General features: G+C 39.1%; 1 pseudogene; it reads left to right on the top strand.

Annotated features, from left to right (window-relative positions):
• The window catches only part of LOC118857828, a 39,357-nt pseudogene extending 22,507 nt beyond the window's left edge, over nucleotides 1-16,850 (top strand).
• Nucleotides 16,851-17,218: the final 368 nt, after the last annotated feature.

Here is a 17,218-nt window from a genome sequence, read left to right as displayed (position 1 = left end):
TGAATACCCAATGGAAAGCTGAGTTCAGATATGGCAGCAAGGTAGAACATTCAGAAAGAAGGTTGTGGTGGAATTCAGGGACTTCCAGGCAGCTTCTATGTCTTGGGCACCGATTGCTATACATTGTTAAATTGGTTACTCCATCCGAAGGTCATTACAATAATTATCTTCAGAGCAAATGGGACATGGGCTTAATACCATGGAATCCTCATGACAACTACTCATGACTTTGTAGCTTCAAGCAACCAATAGATCAAACTCTAAAGGGAGAGGTGACAATGGGGAAGTTGGCAGAGCATTACAGAAGCACATCCAGGTGACTGAATAACATTACTGTTCTTTCTCCCTACACACCAAGAAATCTTCTGAACAGCCTTGACTCAAGCATGCCCCTCTTGCTTCCCATTCTGCTGTCAAGATCAAATAAACTACTATTATTCCTGGAAATTAAGTTTCGGTCTACACACTTATGGCTTTACCCATCATCCCTTTAACTTTCCAGTGTTCCTTCTTGGTCAGAGATGCCCTTTGTCTGTTGTTTCCCCAATTAGAATGTAAGTTCCTGTTTTTGCTTTTGCATTTGTATCCTCAAAGCTTAGCAAATTTGTTTTGCACAGGATTAACATTTAATGAATATTTTAATTTAATTTTTTCTGTGATTTTTTTCTTATTCTTTTCTTTGGTGATCTTCCTCTCTGAGATCTTGAGACTCTATCCCTGGATAGATTTAAAGTGAGAAGATAGTGAGTACAACTCTAGCCTCAACCATTTAAATGATTGCCTCCCACACAGATGTACTCAGTTCCCGTCCAACTACTTCTGCAGTTTCTCTCTCTCTCTCTCTCTCTCTCTCTCTCTCTCTCTCTCTCTGTCCCATTTTTACTTCCTCATTGAACATTTTGGGTACTGAAGTATTAGAGTCCAAATTTAGTTGTTGTATCAAATATTGAGAATAGATTACCATAGAAATATTGAAAGAAGCAAAATAAAATTAATACATTTCTTTTCCATCTTACAATTTCATTTATATATGTTATTGAGATGGTCTGGCTTCACTTTCCATTCACTACTTCTTGACATTATCTTCTTTCTTTGGCTATTGCTGGAATGTTTTATAGATCATCTTGTAAATCAACTCATACCATGCACTGGTGTTTCTCTTGGCTACCATTTCTCTCCATTCCACATGGAGATCAAGCCTAGTACCAAGGCTCTTTAGACTTCTGTGTAAAGAAATCAAAAAAGAAATAGCAGTGATTATGATCAATGTCTTAGCTCTTATTTAGTAGCCATATTTCAGAGACAAAAGCTTTGTTTAAGTGACTCAGGCTACAGTTGCACATCTTCTCACTTTAAAAAAAATCCTCTTTATCAATATGACATTGACTTTGATCTTTGTTGTAAGTTGAGCTTTTCCACTTAAGTTGACCTCACAGCTAGTTCTGAAATAAGATCAAATATTAAATTAGGAATTAAAAGCACTAAAAAAGGAAAAGGAAGAAAAGAAAAAAAATTGACTATGCCTTATTTGAAAGCTCTCTGGTCTATTACCTTCTAATTTCTCGATCTCTAGATGAAGCTTCTGAGTAGTCTAAAAGCCTCTGAATTCTCTCATTTCTTACTCCAAACTGTTTCCTAACATATTTCATTATCCTTCCCTGTGTTTGCTCTTGCATTGATGTCACAGAGTAGTAAGACACATATATGTATATACATATATATAAAATACACTTATGTGTATGTGTGTGTATACATACATGCATATATATTTGCAAGGAGGATCTTGTCAAGTTCTTAGAATTTCTCAACTTTGTCCTCTGAAACAGATTTTGGTGCATAAATTACAACTGTTTCATGGTGGTTTCCTTGTTAATGTTTCCCATGAGCATTGTTAGGTTCATGACTGTCAAATCAATAAACATTTATTAGGCACTTGTTTTATGTGAGATGCTGTACTAGGGATACAAAAAAAGACAAAAACAATTCCTTTGCTTAGTTTCTGTTCAACAGTTCTTGGGGGTGGTGTACACATGCACACATATAGCTTCAAACAGGAAAAATTGGAGATAATCTTTTTTTAAAAAAAATTAATTTATTTTAAGCTTAAATACAAAATAAGAAAAGAAAAAAAAAGCATTGCCATGTCCACAGCAGAATTTAAGAGAGGATTCAAAATATCCAGCAATAAATTTCCATTTCAAGAAAGCCTGTATAATGTACATATATACTCTGCATTGTGTTCAGAGCTGTCCATCTTTTCTTTGCTTCCTTGTGAGTTTTCTTTTGTTCTTTGCTGTGTACTTTTTGCTTTGTTCTTTTTCTTCCCTTCCTCCCCTCCCCTCCCCCCAGAAGGTGCAATTAAGCACAGATATATCTATATACATGTATACATATAAACACATACATATATACACACAAAGATATATACATGCGTATACACATACATACATGCACTCACTTACATATGCAAATATCTATAATCATACTCATATACAGACATATACATTCATATGCGTCTATGCAAGACCATACTATACTTATTTGTCCTCTGTTTCAATGAGGATGGATCACCTCTTCCTTCATAATTCTTAGTCTTTCCATAGTTTTTTAAGTCCATCAACTCATCATTTCCTACACCATGGCAATATTCCATCCTTATACTGTCTAGTTATTTTAAATAGTTTAAAACAATATTGATTAATATGGCTCACATATAGTTTCCCTCTAGAGATCCCTCCCTTATCCTCTCCCCTCTTCCTATGCCCTTAGCCTTTAATGTCTTTCTGAATTTAGAAGACTTTTATATCTTTCTACCCTCTTAAATGTATTCCCGATGAAAACAGGGCTCCGGAAATACTAGCCCACCTCTCCCATCTAATTCCTCTATGTCAGTTCTTCCTCTCAGACCTCATTTATTTATAACTCTTTTTATCTGTTCCTAAACAGTTTTACTTTTTAAAATCATATCTTACTCAGGTCTACCCCAATCTTTCTTACAAACTACCCAATTACTAATAGGAGTCTTAGATATACGTTTTACTTTTTCTTGGTATAAAAGGTAAGCAGTCTGTCCTTTTTGAGTCCCTTGAGCAGGGAGATGACATGATAAGACTTAAGCTTTAGGGAGATAACTTTGGCAGCTGAGAGTACCCTTCGATGGACTGGAGTTGGGAGAGATTTGAGATAGGGAGACCAACTAGAAAGCTATTGCAGTAATCCATGTGTAAGGTGATGGGGGCCTGTAGGTGGTGGCAGCATCAGAGGAGAGGACAAGACAAGAGAGAGATGTTGGAAAGTGGAATTGACTAGCGTTGGCAATGGTTCAGATAGAGGGTATGTGTATGAGAGAGAGTGAGAATGGAGGAGTTGAAATGATTGTGAACTCAAGTGACTGGATGGTACAGTGGATAAGAGTGCTGGGCCTCAGACACTAATTAGCTATGTGACCCTGAGCAAGTCACTTAACCCCTTTTGCCTTAGTTTCCTAATCTGTAAAATGAGCTAGAGAAGGAAATGGCAAATCATTCCAGTACCTTTGCCAAGAAAACTCCAAATAGGGTCATGAGGAGTCAGAAAAGACTGAACAACAACAGTAATCAGGAAGTTATGTTGCATTTAAGATGTATAAAGGGTATCCAGTTGGAGATTCGAGATTAGAGGTTAGGAGAGAGGGGAGGGCTGAATAAATAGATATGGGAATCATTTGTGTAAAGATGATAACTGAAGCTGTGGGAGTTGATGAGATGACCAAGTGAAATAGTATGGAAGGAGGAGAAGGTCCAGGACAGGATTTTGGGGGATACCACTGGTTAGTGAACATGACCTGAATGAAGATCCAGTAAAGAAGCCTGAATAATAGTGATCAGACACGTAAGAGAGGAACCAGGAGAGAGTAATGCCATGAAAACAAGACTGCTTTCCAAGGACAAGCTTCTGTAGGTGAAGACTCATTAGCAGTTGACATAATGATGCATTCATCAGCCACGGTAACCTCTGGAACAAAGAAAAATGCAAAAGGGCTCTCAGTTCTGTGTGTCCTCCTTCTGCAACTGCTGTGATGGTGGTAAACTGACACAAAGAGGTGCAGAGGATGCTCAGAGTCTTTAGACAGCCTCTAAATTTAACTTAGCTGATGATCTAAATGTGAGACCCATGACCATTGAGTAGGTCTACTACAAGAGGAAGTAAAATCATGCCAACCTTGACATTCTTACTAAAAATGTACCTAAAAGACAGAAGGAAAATGGAGTTAAATGAAGACAGACCATAGGCTTACTGTTAATCATGGTGGGGAGGAGAAGAGACATTTTTGATTCAGTAGCAAAATACCACCTTGAAGGATTTCTTCTTTCAAGATGTCTTCTATACAGCCATCAAAATTATGCAAGATTCCTTGCATTGAAAGATATAATAGGGAACATTAGCCTATAAACCTTTGATTGTTAATATCAGGCAGATATAAAATAGGGAGGTATATGCTTGCCAAAACTCTTTGCAGTTGTTATGGAGGATATACAGCACAGAGTCCAAGGTGGAGAGGGTCCTAATAGAGACTGAATTACTTTACCTCAGAGTTGTCAAACACTAATTGGAAAATATTTAACAAAATAAATAAAAATACAATAGAAAAGAGATAATGTTAACATGAAGCCTTCCTGGTTCCTTATGGGTTTAGTGGCTCTGTTTCTTTTGAATTTGACAATACTGGGTTACATCCTTCTATTTGCAGATGACATTATTCTGATGGTATTAAGCACTGTGGTTAAGATCCAATATAGCTCAAGAGTTTGACCCATCTACTTAGGAAAAGTCAAGAGCATGAAGGGTGATTATTATCTATATTATGACATTGAGGTTAGGTACACAATCTACAGAGTTCTTCCATCACTCCATATACATTGGACAGACATAGCAAGTGGACACTGAGTCAGGTCTGGAATTAAATGAGAGTCAGAGTGGGCTGAGTTGCTTTTGGGGAAAATACAAACTCATTTAGTGACCCAAAACAAAGGCCCATTTTTTTGATATCAGCATTCTACTGGTGTTCTATTGTGAAATGGGATGTTGCAATCTCCAATGAATGGAAAATGAGTATCAGCACAGTGGAGAGATGCCTGGTGAATGTGACTAGGATCCAACACGTAACAGAAGAAAACCCAGAGAAAAGATGTCAGAGAAATGTGATCCAAAAAGATGCTTTAATCACATGGTAATAAGAAGGAATAAGCCATGGACAACCTGTATTTTTCTACTATCTTCTCCTTATAATGTCAAGATAGAGCAAGGAAGGATCCTAGAATATTACACAGGCCCTCTTTGGAGGATTTATTGGGAGACCTAGGCAGGAGTTGCATAGGGTAGCTAGGTGGTTCAGTGGATAAAATGCTGGGCCTGGAGTCAGGAAAACCTGAATTTAATTCTGGTCTCACACACTAGCTATGTGACTCTGGGCAATTCATTTAACCTCTGCTTTAGGGTCCTCATCCATTAGATGGAGGGAAATAATAGCACCTTTCTCCTAGTGTTGTGAGGTTAAAATGACATGTCTATAAATCACTTTGCAAAATCTTAAAGTGTTATATAGATGCTGGCTGACACCAGCAAGGTGATATCTTGACTTGCAAGTGAACTGGGTTTAAGTGAGGCAGAGCTGTGCAAAGTCACCAGCCTCACTCACTCACTCATCATTTCCCCGATGTCATGGTCCTCTTTGAAAACGAAGGACAAACGCAACAACAACCATAGCTGCTTTTTCTCCATTTTACCCCCTAAATGTGACTATCCTTCAAACCTGATCTTGGCACTCTTTTCTCAAAATAACTTTCTCTTTCCTTAGACAACCCTTCCCGTTCAATCGTCTCCTCTATGCAGATGACTCCTGTTCAATATCTCTATGCCCAAGGTCTCTACCCTGAGCTCCAATGCCTCATTGTCAACTGCTTGCTGGAAATTTTCATCTATAAAATCAGGGGACCGGACTAGATGGCCTCTAAAGTCCCTTCCAATTCTAGACATGTGGTCCATAGTTCTTAAACATATTTTTCTAGAAGTTTAAAAAAATCTGAGACTCACTTAAAACAGGCAAAGCAGAAGCAATGACCACTTTTGAGTTAACTCGTCAGAGGCACTTAATACACAACATCTAACATTAATCAGCCAATGTAGACATAAATTGTTAAAAGTCCTTGTGGTTACATAAATACATAAATTGTTAAAAAATCCTTGTTATTAAAAACCTATATTGTAGAATGGAGAGAGGATATAAAATAGAATTTAAAAATGGTAAGTCAGAGGTTCGGGCAAACCAATATAATACCCGAGAAGGGAAAGAATCATTTTCAGCTAGGTATATGAAGGGGGAATGGGGCAGGGAATCAGGGAAGACTTCAAGGGAGAAGTAATACCTGACCTGGGCTTTGAAGGAAGATAAGAATTTCCACAGACAGGCAGGAATCACCTATATGACTTCATAAAGGTGGGACGGCAGCAGGAGATCAGAAAACAATCAGCCATCTGCTTTGGCTGGATCACAGAGTACCAGAAGGGAAAAAAGAATGAACTAAAGCTTCATAGGTAAGTTGGGGTCAAATTGTGGAAGGACTTCATGTGAAGCTAAGGAGTTTATATTTTATTCTATAGGAAAACAATGAAGGTTTGTTTTAGAGCAGAGGATTAACAGAATTGGATGTCTTTTTTAGGAAGACATTGGCAGCTGTGGGAAGGATCAGTTACAGAGGGGAGAAACCCGAGGCGAGGAGATTGGCTTTAGTAATCTAAGCGGGAGGCACCGAGGACTTGGGCTAGGATGGTGTTAGTGTGAATAGAGGAGGAGGGATGGATACAAGACATACTACAGAGGTCACATAGTAGATGGAGTTCTGGAATTGGAGTCAGGAAGATCTGACTTTGAATCTTTTCTCAGCTGCTTCCTAGTGGTGTGATCCTGGGCAAATTGCTTAACGTCTTCACCTCAGTTTCTTCATCTCTGAAATGGGGGTTATAGTAGCTCTCTCACAGGATTGTTGTGAGAATCAAATGAAGTAATATATAGATAATTCTTTGCAAACACTGCTATGTAAATATTGTTGCTATTTAGTCATGTCTGACTCTTCATGACCCCCTTTGGGACTTTCCTGGCAAAGATAGTGGAGTGGTTTGCCATTTCCTTCTCCAGCTCGTTTTATAGATAAGGAGACTGAGGCAAACAAGGTTGAGTGACTTGTCCAAGGTCACATAGCTATTAAGTGTCTGAGGCCAGATTTGGACTCACGTCTTCCTGACTCCAGGCCCAGTTCTCTATCCACTGAGCCACTTAGCTGCCCTCATGTAAATGTTAGCTATTATTATTAAGAGAAGCACAGTTGATACATGTTGATGATTGATCCTTCCTTCTCTGTCACTACCCCATCCCCACCCTGCCCACATCCGAAAATGTTCCTGAGATTTTTAATCCTAGGTAATTGGGATGCTAGTGCAATTAATTTCAAATAAAGAAATTGGGAAGAGCAATGAGAAAGTGAACTTGGCGTGGGGACATGTTGCATTTCATGGCTAGGTGTTAACAGGGATGAAGAACTAGGCCTGGAGTCAGGAAGTCATGAGTTCAAATCCATCTTCAGATAGTAACTAGCTGTGTGACACTGTGTAAGTCACTTAATCTCTGTCTGCTTTTGGTTTTCTTATTAATACAATTATGATAATAATAGCACTTACCTCCCAGGGGTGGTTGTGAAAATAAAATGGGATAATATTTGTTAAGTGCTTTGCAAATCTTAAAACACTATAAATCTTAAAACACTATATAAATACTTTTATTTGAGATGTTAGTAAGATATCTTAAGAGATATGTCCCTTTGAAAGCCATAGGATTATAGATTATGATCCTCAAATCAAGGATGATGGGAGGAAATGGGGAAGTTGGGAAGAGGGGTGAGTTTGGAAGGAAAGATGATGTCATCACAACCCATCCATCCCTACTCATCCTGTGTTACTCGTTCTCACCCCAAAATGAAAAGTGTGTGTGTATATGTGTGTGTGTGTGTGTGTGTGTGTACACACTGAGATGGGGAGAGGCTTATTGGCCACTGCCATAGGATTATTGGGGCATGATGTTGGTGGTGGGGGTGGTCAGAATTTTAGCTATGCAGCTCTGTGGGTTACCTGGATTAAATTAGGTTCTAACCATGTTGAAAGGCCTACGAAAGACCCAGCCATGGCTTGGGGCATGAGATGGAGGGAGTGGGAATAGGAAAGAATTAGCATTTATATAGAACCTATGACGTGCCAAGCACTTTACAAATATTTTCTCATTTTTACCATCCCGATGACTTTTCAAGGTAGGTGCAGTTATTATCCTCATTTTCCAGTTGAGGAAACTGAGGCAAACAAAAGTAAAATGACTTGCCCAGGGTCACAGTGCTAGTAAGGCTGGATTTGAGAAGTTAAGTGACTTGCCCAGGGTCACACAGCTATCTGATCTTAGGTCTTCTTGTCTCTATTCCTTCCATTGCACCGCCTAGCAGCCCCAATACGGACAATATCGACAGCAGAGGCATCATTGCGTCTAACACCAGCAGCAGAAGTTCAGCGCTGCCCAGGCAGTGATTCTGGTCAATTCACTGGCTGCAGACTGAATTTGAAAATGCACGTTATTTCAGGATCTAAAATGACTTCTCTTCCACAGATGCTTTCTTTATACAAGCAGTGTATCCATGTACTTCAAAACAATATTGATTGTAAGTATTTTTTTCCTGTTTCTTATTATGTAGTTTCCCATCCATCGTTCCACAATCCAAAGTCCTTTGTCCATCTAGTACACTCTATTTCATACGTAGCCCTCAGAGAAAGCTAATCTGAATCGAGTAGAACGATGGCTGGTAGTGAAGAATATCCAGAGAATCTAAAGTCTTCTGTGTTGTTTGACAGTGCTCCATGAAGTCGGTGGCGTCCCCTTTGGCATCCTTGAACCCGTGTTGGAATGCTGTACCTCCAAACAGTTGTCGAGAGTAGAGGATTATAATCCGGTAAACATTGCCTGACATGTATGGCTTGATTTTCTAACGAGTGTTTTGATGGGTTAGGTTGGCCAAGGGGCAAAAACAACTACTTTATTTTCCCTTATGAAAACTAGAACTTGAGTTTTCTTGAAATTAAACCAAGCAGGATTCAAACTCTGGTCCACTTAACTACAAATGCCATTACACAGAAGTGATTTGGTAACTTATAATGTCACTGCAAAAATCAAAATTTTGCACTTTGAGGATTGTAGCATCATAGATTTAAAGCTGGAAGGGGCCTTAAAGGCTATTGAGTCCAATGCTCTCATTTTACACATGAGAAAACCGAGGCTGAGAGAGATTAAATGACTTGCATAGGATCACAGAGCTAGTAAGTGTCTGAGACAGAATTTGAATCCAGCTCTTTCTGACTCCAAGTCTAATAAACCCAAGTGTACTATGTGGGGTTAATCATTGAAATGATGTCTCAGCTAATATGGAAATATGTTTTACATGATTGAACACATATAACCTATATCAAATTGTTTGCCATCTCAGGGAGGAGGGAGGAGAAGGAGGGAAGGGGAGAATCTGGAACTCAAAATTTAAAAAAACAGAATGTTAAAATTGTCTTTACAGGTAATTGGTAAAAAAAATTTTTTTTAAAAAGAAATGATGTCTCAGAAGGCTGAGGAAAGTTCAGTTATTAATGGAACCCTTTCGCTTTTCACCTCTCCTAAGACCTTTATCAAACTGGCTGATCATTTGTGGAAGAGGCATTGCCAGAGAGAATTTAAAAACGAGCAGCTCCAGGATGATGAATCATGGTGTGAAATGTACTTTAGGCTTTTTGATCAGAGAGAGCAAAAATTGAAGACCCTCACAAAGAACATCATTTTGTCCCAGTCTAAGAAACCCAAAGGTAATTTACAATTTTTTTTTGTTTTACTTGTTTTCTTCTTTTGTAATTTTCCTTTTCATTAATATGTACATGACAAAAATCAACCAATATGAACATTTCCTTATATGAAGAACAGGAAAAGATGAAACCATGAATCTCCATTCTATATAGCTTGTTTTTAAAAATATATTTCAAATCTAATGTGGAAGTTATACTATTTGCCTTATGGACTTTCTTATGCTCATTGCTGTGTATTTTTAAATCATTCTTTAATATTCTTCTTTTTTTCATTTTTTGGCATCCTCATCACTAACTCTCCATCTCTACCCTCTTATAAAGCCCTACCTTGTTACATGTAATTATAGTCATGAACAACTAATGTATTACTTAATTTAAACTTATTTTTAGTTATTTTTAAATTAAATCTTTTTGGGGAGTGGGTACCATGACAAAATTTTTTCAAAGCACTTATTGGACTCCATACAAGATTTTTATTTGTTCCTGGGATTGTTACACATCCAAGAAAGTGGTGCTAATAATTAATATATGATTCAAAGTTTAAAAATTCTTCATATATGTATTATCTTCCTTGAATGTCACAACAACACTGTGAGGTGGGCCTATAGTGTGTTGGACTGGGAGCTTGAGTATACAGGTTCAAATCTTGACTCCACTACTTACTACTTGTGGGATTGTGGGAGATTCCCTTAACCTTTCACGGTCTGTTTACCTTTCTGTGAACGGAGGTGGCTAGATTAGCTGGCCTTGAGGGTCCCTTCTTCCACATCTATAATTCCCATTTCTCAAATCAAGAAAATGAGATCCAGGGAAGCCAAATGATTTCCCCAAGGCCATGTAGCTTATGTTTAATCCAGATAGGCGCTATCAAAAATAACTTTCCTTGTGACAATTATAAGCAAAAATTATTCTGGAACAATTGAACAGAAAAATAGATTCATAAATATGAGCTTCATAAATATGGGCTCTCAGAGCCCACCTAATTCAACTCCTTCATTTTACAGATGAGGGAACTGAGGCCTGGGGGGGTTAAGAGACTTATACAAGGTCATATAAGTAGAAGTATCAGAGGCAGGATTTGAACCCAGATCTTCTGACTCCAAAGCCAGAACTCTTTCCATGTTAGTAAATTTCTTGGAAAGTCTCTCCCTCCCTTTTTCTTAAAGAGCAAATTTGGGTCAGGTCTTTTGTCTTCACTTGCTGTTCTCTTTTAGTAATCATATTTTGTTTGGAAACCTTATAATGCCTAGAAATGAGAGTGGGTTTGATCCTTTCACAGCCTTTTGTTTCTTACCTTATTACATTTTTATATTACTGCGTTTGTATGCATGTCTATTTGTGTATTGTAACTATATCAGGTCCATGTTTCTTAAATAACCCTTTCTCATTTTTGCACATTGAAATGTTTATATTTGGTGATTAATTTTACAAAAGATTTTAGGTTTTTAGGCTAGCAAAATTACTGTTTATATTTCTGTACATCAGAGGGGGAAAAACCCAGAAGTCCTTGGCCACTAAACCTATACCAGCTGCATTGTATGTTAAGACTTATATTCCTCCTGGTTCCCTCTTATTTAGGGCGTCAGATCAAATTGGCCTATGGTCAGGGTATGGCAAAACCTCCTAGAGAACTCAGGAGTCATCCAGAGAACTATGGTTCATCTAGAGTTCCTTTTAACAAACCCAGGTGAGTATCAGGAGTGTACTAGTAAACTGGGGTGGGAGGGGAGAGTGTAAAAATAGTTCATTTTTCCATTCCACGAGGATCTCATCTCAGTTTTGTACCTCCTCCTCCAGTACTTAGCACCTTACTCTCTTTTCATATAGTAGTGCTTAATGGATTTCCTGATGGATAATATTTTATAGTTCATGAAACACTCTACGACTTTATCTCACATCATCCTTATGCAGGAGAAAACTGAGACCTAAAAAAGTGAGTAATTTGTCCAAAGTCACTCAGTGGCCAAACTAGGAATACTATTTACTTCTCTATCCTTAGTGATCTGTCCACTATTCCAGCCTACTTTTTTCTCTTTGATGTTTTGAATAGTACTGGTTTTAGGATAATCAGTTCCAAATTACTAATAACAATGCAAGTTAAAACAACTTGAGATTTCAATTTATACTCATTAGATTAACAAAGATGACATACATTCTTCCAACATTCATCATTTTCATGCTACGAAAAAAACTATTGGGAAGACAGGCACACTGATACACTGTTGGTGGAACTGCAAATTCAACTATACTGCAAAATGTGGACCCTGGAGGCCAACAAGTTCATTGGGCAGGGCAAGATGGAGGGATGTATTTGGAAAGCAAATAATGTGATATAGTAGAAAGAGTCAGCTGTAGTGTTAGAGGACATGAGCTCAAATCCCACATCTGCCTGCTATTAGAGGAACCTCAGGCAAGTCACTTAACCTCCTTGGGCCTCCATTTCTTGTCTGTAAAATGGGGGAGGGGAGGTTGGATTTGATGGCCTCTGAACAGTCAGAAACGAAAATAAAATGGAAAAGAGAAAAAATAGTTTTATTCATTTCACACATACATGCACGCATGCATGCATACACACATGCTCATACGTGCTCTTGGTAAATCTTTTTTTACTCTGGATCGTGGAGATATTTGACCTTATCTTTCCCAGTTGAAACCAATGATTAGGCAATATTGTCTGAGCTAACGAATTCTACCTATTGACTAGGGTGTCCACTAGAGGTCACTGTATTCCTAAATTTCTAGGGAAACACAACTTCAGGCTGGGCTATATGCTGGAGCATCTGCTGTTAGCTTTGGTGTCCAAGCTGTAGAGATACTTTCTACTCTAATCGCTTTGGCTGTGGTACTTGGAGAGGTGATGAAGGAAAGGTGGGCTAATTCCTGGATATTTAATTGTCTAATTGACTTGAGAGGTCATGATACAAACATCTTATCTCTGACCACATCCTCCTCCTGCCTCTCTATAAGGAGGGAAACTGAGTTAGTCTATTTTTTTTCTCTTCAGCAAAAGGAAGCTGGGAAATGGAGGGAGAAGTGATTCAGGAAGTGATAGTGTGACAGCAGCAAATATCGGTGTTTCTGGGGGGTCACAGCAAGATGCAAAAAAGGTGAAAAGTAAGTCTGCCTCAACTAAGACCTTCCTCCCCAAGCCTCACGTTTTTCAGATATTATGGTTCAGATTTAGAAGGAGCATTGCACAATGGATAGAGAGCTGTTTTCAGAATCAGGAAGACCCGAATTCAAGTCCCCTGTCTGGTACATACTGACTTTATGACCCTGAACAAGCCACTTAAACATTTCATGTCACAGATGATTCTCTAAGACTATAGCCATTATAGGGCTAATCTGCACTGGTAGAGAGTTTTCTTACCCTGTGATCTGCATGTCATTGAAATCCTGGGTCCAGTTTAAAAAAACAGTTTAAATTAGTATAAAGGGTTCCAAATATACACTATGTGGATGAAGAGGTAAAGTCCATTAAACAACTGGGTGATCTGGGGGTGGAGCCAAGATAGTGGCTGGAAAGCAGGAACTGACCTAAAGTTCTCCCCCAGGACCCTCCAAACACCTATAGAAAATGGCTCTGAACAAATTCTAGAACTGCAGAACTCACAAAATAGCAGAGAGAAGCAGGACTCCAGCCCAAGACAGCCTGGATGGTCACAGGGTAAGGTCTATCCACGGAGCTGGGAGCGGAGTGGAGCAGAGCCCAGCATGGGCTGTGCCTGGACCAACCAGACCGGGAGCCCAGTGGAACAGGCCCTAGTATCCTGAATCAGTGAGCTGTGGCAGTTACCAGACTTCTCAACCCACAAACACCAAAGACAACAGAGAAGGTTAGTAGGAAAAAAACTGCGGAGACAGAGCAAAAGGAGTTTGGGGTTTGGCCACCGCCCTGGGGACAGCAGGGGTGGTGCAGCTACAGAATTACAGCTGCAGTTGCTTCTGGCCCCAGGCCCACCTGGTGGAGGAATTAAGTGGCAGATCAGAGCAGGAGTGCAGAGCCTGCTCAGATCTGAGTTGCGGTCCAGGTTGGTGGTTTTTGGGGGAGGAGGAGCGCTGGTGTGGCAGAGCTTGCTGTGTAGAAAAAGCTCTGAAAACAACAGCGCAGCCCCTCAAGCTTGGAACAAAGTACTCTCTACTCTACAAGCAGTCATACCTTTACAAAAAACTCAAGGGTCAAATAGTTGGCTGGGAACATGGCCAAGCAGTGAAAACAGACTCAGATTCAGACTCAGACTTTGGAATCTTTCTTTGGTGACAAAGAAGACCAAAACATACAGCCAGAAGAAGTCAACAAAGGCAAAAAGCCTACATCAAAAGCCTCCAAGAAAAACATGAACTGGTCTCAGGCCACGGAAGAGCTCAAAAAGGATTTGGAAAATCAAGTGAGAGAAATAGAAGAAAAATTGGGAAGAGAAATGAGAGTGATGTGAGAAAACCATGAAAAACAAGTCAATGACTTGCTAAAGGAGAAACAAAAAAATACTGAAGAAAACAACACCTTAAAAAATAGACTAACTCAAATGGCAAAAGAGCTCCAAAAAGCCAATGAGGAGAAGAATGCCTTGAAAGGCAGAATTAGCCAAATGGAAAAGGGGTCCAAAAGACCACTGAAAAAAATACTACCTTAAAAATTAGATTGGAGCAAGTAGACACTAGTGACTTTATGAGAAATCAAGATATTATAAAACATAAACAAAGGAATGAAAAAATGGAAGACAATGTGAAATATCTCATTGGAAAAACCGCTGATCTGGAGAATAGATCCAGGAGAGATAATTTAAAAATTATTGGACTACCTGAAAGCCATGATCAAAAAAAGAGCCTAGACATCATCTTTCAAGAAATTATCAAGGAGAACTGCCCTGATATTCTAGAGCCAGAGGGTAAAATAGAAATTGAAAGAATCCACAGATTGCCTCCTGAAAAAGATCCCAAGAAGAAAACTCCTAGGAACATTGTTGCCAAATTCCAGAGCTCCCAGGTCAAGGAGAAAATACTGCAAGCAGCCAGAAAGAAACAATTTGAGTATTGTGGAAACATAATCAGGATAACACAAGATATAGCAGCTTCCACATTAAGGGATCGAAGGGCTTGGAATATGATATTCTGGAGGTCAATGGAGCTAGGATTAAAACCAAGAATCACCTACCCAGAAAAAATGAGTATCATGCTCCAAGGCAAAATAAGGATTTTCAGTAAAATAGATGACTTTCAAGCTTTCTCAATTAAAAGACCAGAGTTGAATAGAAAATTTGACTTTCAAACACAAGAATCAAGAGAAGCATGAAAAGGTAAACAAGAAAGAGAACTCATAAGGGACTTACTAAAGTTGAACTGTTTTGTTTACGTTCCTACATGGAAAGATGACGTGTGTAATTCATGAGACCTCAGTGTTAGGGTAGCTGAAGGGAATATACATATATATATAGAGAGAGGGCACTGGGTGAGTTGAATATGAAGGGATGATATCTAAAAAATAAAGTCAAATTAAGGGATGAGAGAGGAATATATTGAGAGAGGGAGAAAGGGAGAGATAGAATGGGGTAAATTATCTTGCATAAAAGTGGCAAGAAAAAGCAGTTATGTAGGAAGGGAAGAGGGGGCAGATGAGGGGAAATAAGTGAATCTTGCTCTCATCAGATTTGACCTGAGGAGGGAATAACATACACACTCAATTGGGTATCTTACCCCACAGGAAAGAAGGAGGAAGGAGGTAAAAAAAAGGGGGACAATAGAAGGGAGGGCAGATAGGGGGAGGAGGTAATCAAAAGCAAACACTGAAAAGGGAGAAAATTGAACAAAGGAAGATAGGATAGGAAGGAGCAAAACATAGTCAGTCTTTCATAACATGAGTGTTGTGGAAGGGTTTTACATAATGATACGCACGTGGCCTATGTTGAATTGCTTGCCTTCTTAGGGAGGGTGGGTGGGGAGGGAAAAGGGGAGAGAATTTGGAACTCAAAGTTTTAAAAGCAGATGTTAAAAAAAAAAGTTGTTTTTACATGCAACCGGGAAATAAGATATATAGGCAATGGGGCATAGAGAGCTATCTTGCCCTACAAGAAAGTAAGGGAAAAGGGGATGGGGGGGGGAGTCAGGTGACAGAAGGGAGGGCTGACTGGGGAATGGGGCAATCAGAATATATGCTGTCTTGGGTAGGGGGAGGGTAGAAATGGGGAGAAAATTTGTAATTCAAACTCTTGTGAAAATCAATGCTGAAAACAAAATATTAAATAAAATTTTCACAGATCAAAAAAGAAAAACAACTGGGTGATCACATAACCAACCTGGCATGACAGAATATCTTTTTGACAAACATACCCTTGGAGATGGTGACAAGGAGAGCTAAGCCACACCTGGCTTCCCCCACACCTGGGAACTGTGGGCGTGACTCCTACTGTCTTTCAGTTCAGGCAGAACATTTCAGCCCTTCATTAACAATGTTCAAATTTGCCTTCAGTTGGGTAAAGGAAAAATATAATCATCATGCTTCACAGAATGAGGAAATTGGTTTAGCATAATAGATTTAGAGCTGGAAAGAAGTTTAGAAGACCTATAGCCCAACCTCCTCTCATTCTAGAGATGAGAAAATGAAGGCCTAGAGAGGAGAAGTATCACCCAAGGCACACAGGTGTGGAGTCAAGATTGAAACCTAGGTCCTCTGACTACAAATCCAGCCTATTTTCCATTACCCTCCTGTTTTTGATTGTCTGAAGGAACTGATGAGAGACGTGTAGTGCTTTATTATGTATACCCAGCCATTTGAGACATTAGTTAAGAGCAACAGATGACCTCTAGGGTCCTTTCCAGATCGAGAACCTTAGCATTTCGTGTAACTGTCTTTTTTCCTTCTAGAAATTACTCCTATGATGGCCAAATCCCTGAAGACATTTAAGAACCGCATTGGGCCATGGCAGAGCAGCATCTGAGTGATAGAAGTGCTGATCCAGTATGAACTCGACTAGCAATTTCTAATCTGGTAGAGAATGTAATCTTGTTAATTTTGTTTGTTCAAGTTAGCCACCTCAAGGATCAATATATAAAATATGATTTAAGCAGAGGATGTTTCCAGTAGATACCATTTTCTCTTGGACTCCCACAATGCTACTTTGTAGTAGAGGGACCAAGAGATGAGATAGAGAATATGAGATTGTACCATTTCATGCTGCAATTTTTACGTTGCTAATAAATTCTCAAATTCATGTGTTCTGACTTCTTATTTTTAAGACTCAGCATTTTAGGCTCATGTCATACATGTGCTCTACACACTTAGCATGGTGTCTGGCACATAAGCACT

The sequence above is a fragment of the Trichosurus vulpecula genome, chromosome 7 (genome assembly GCF_011100635.1).
Source record: "Trichosurus vulpecula isolate mTriVul1 chromosome 7, mTriVul1.pri, whole genome shotgun sequence".
In the NCBI taxonomy this organism is placed as follows: domain Eukaryota; kingdom Metazoa; phylum Chordata; class Mammalia; order Diprotodontia; family Phalangeridae; genus Trichosurus; species Trichosurus vulpecula.
Note: the sequence above shows the minus strand (reverse complement) of the source record. Positions and strands in the feature narration are given on the sequence as shown.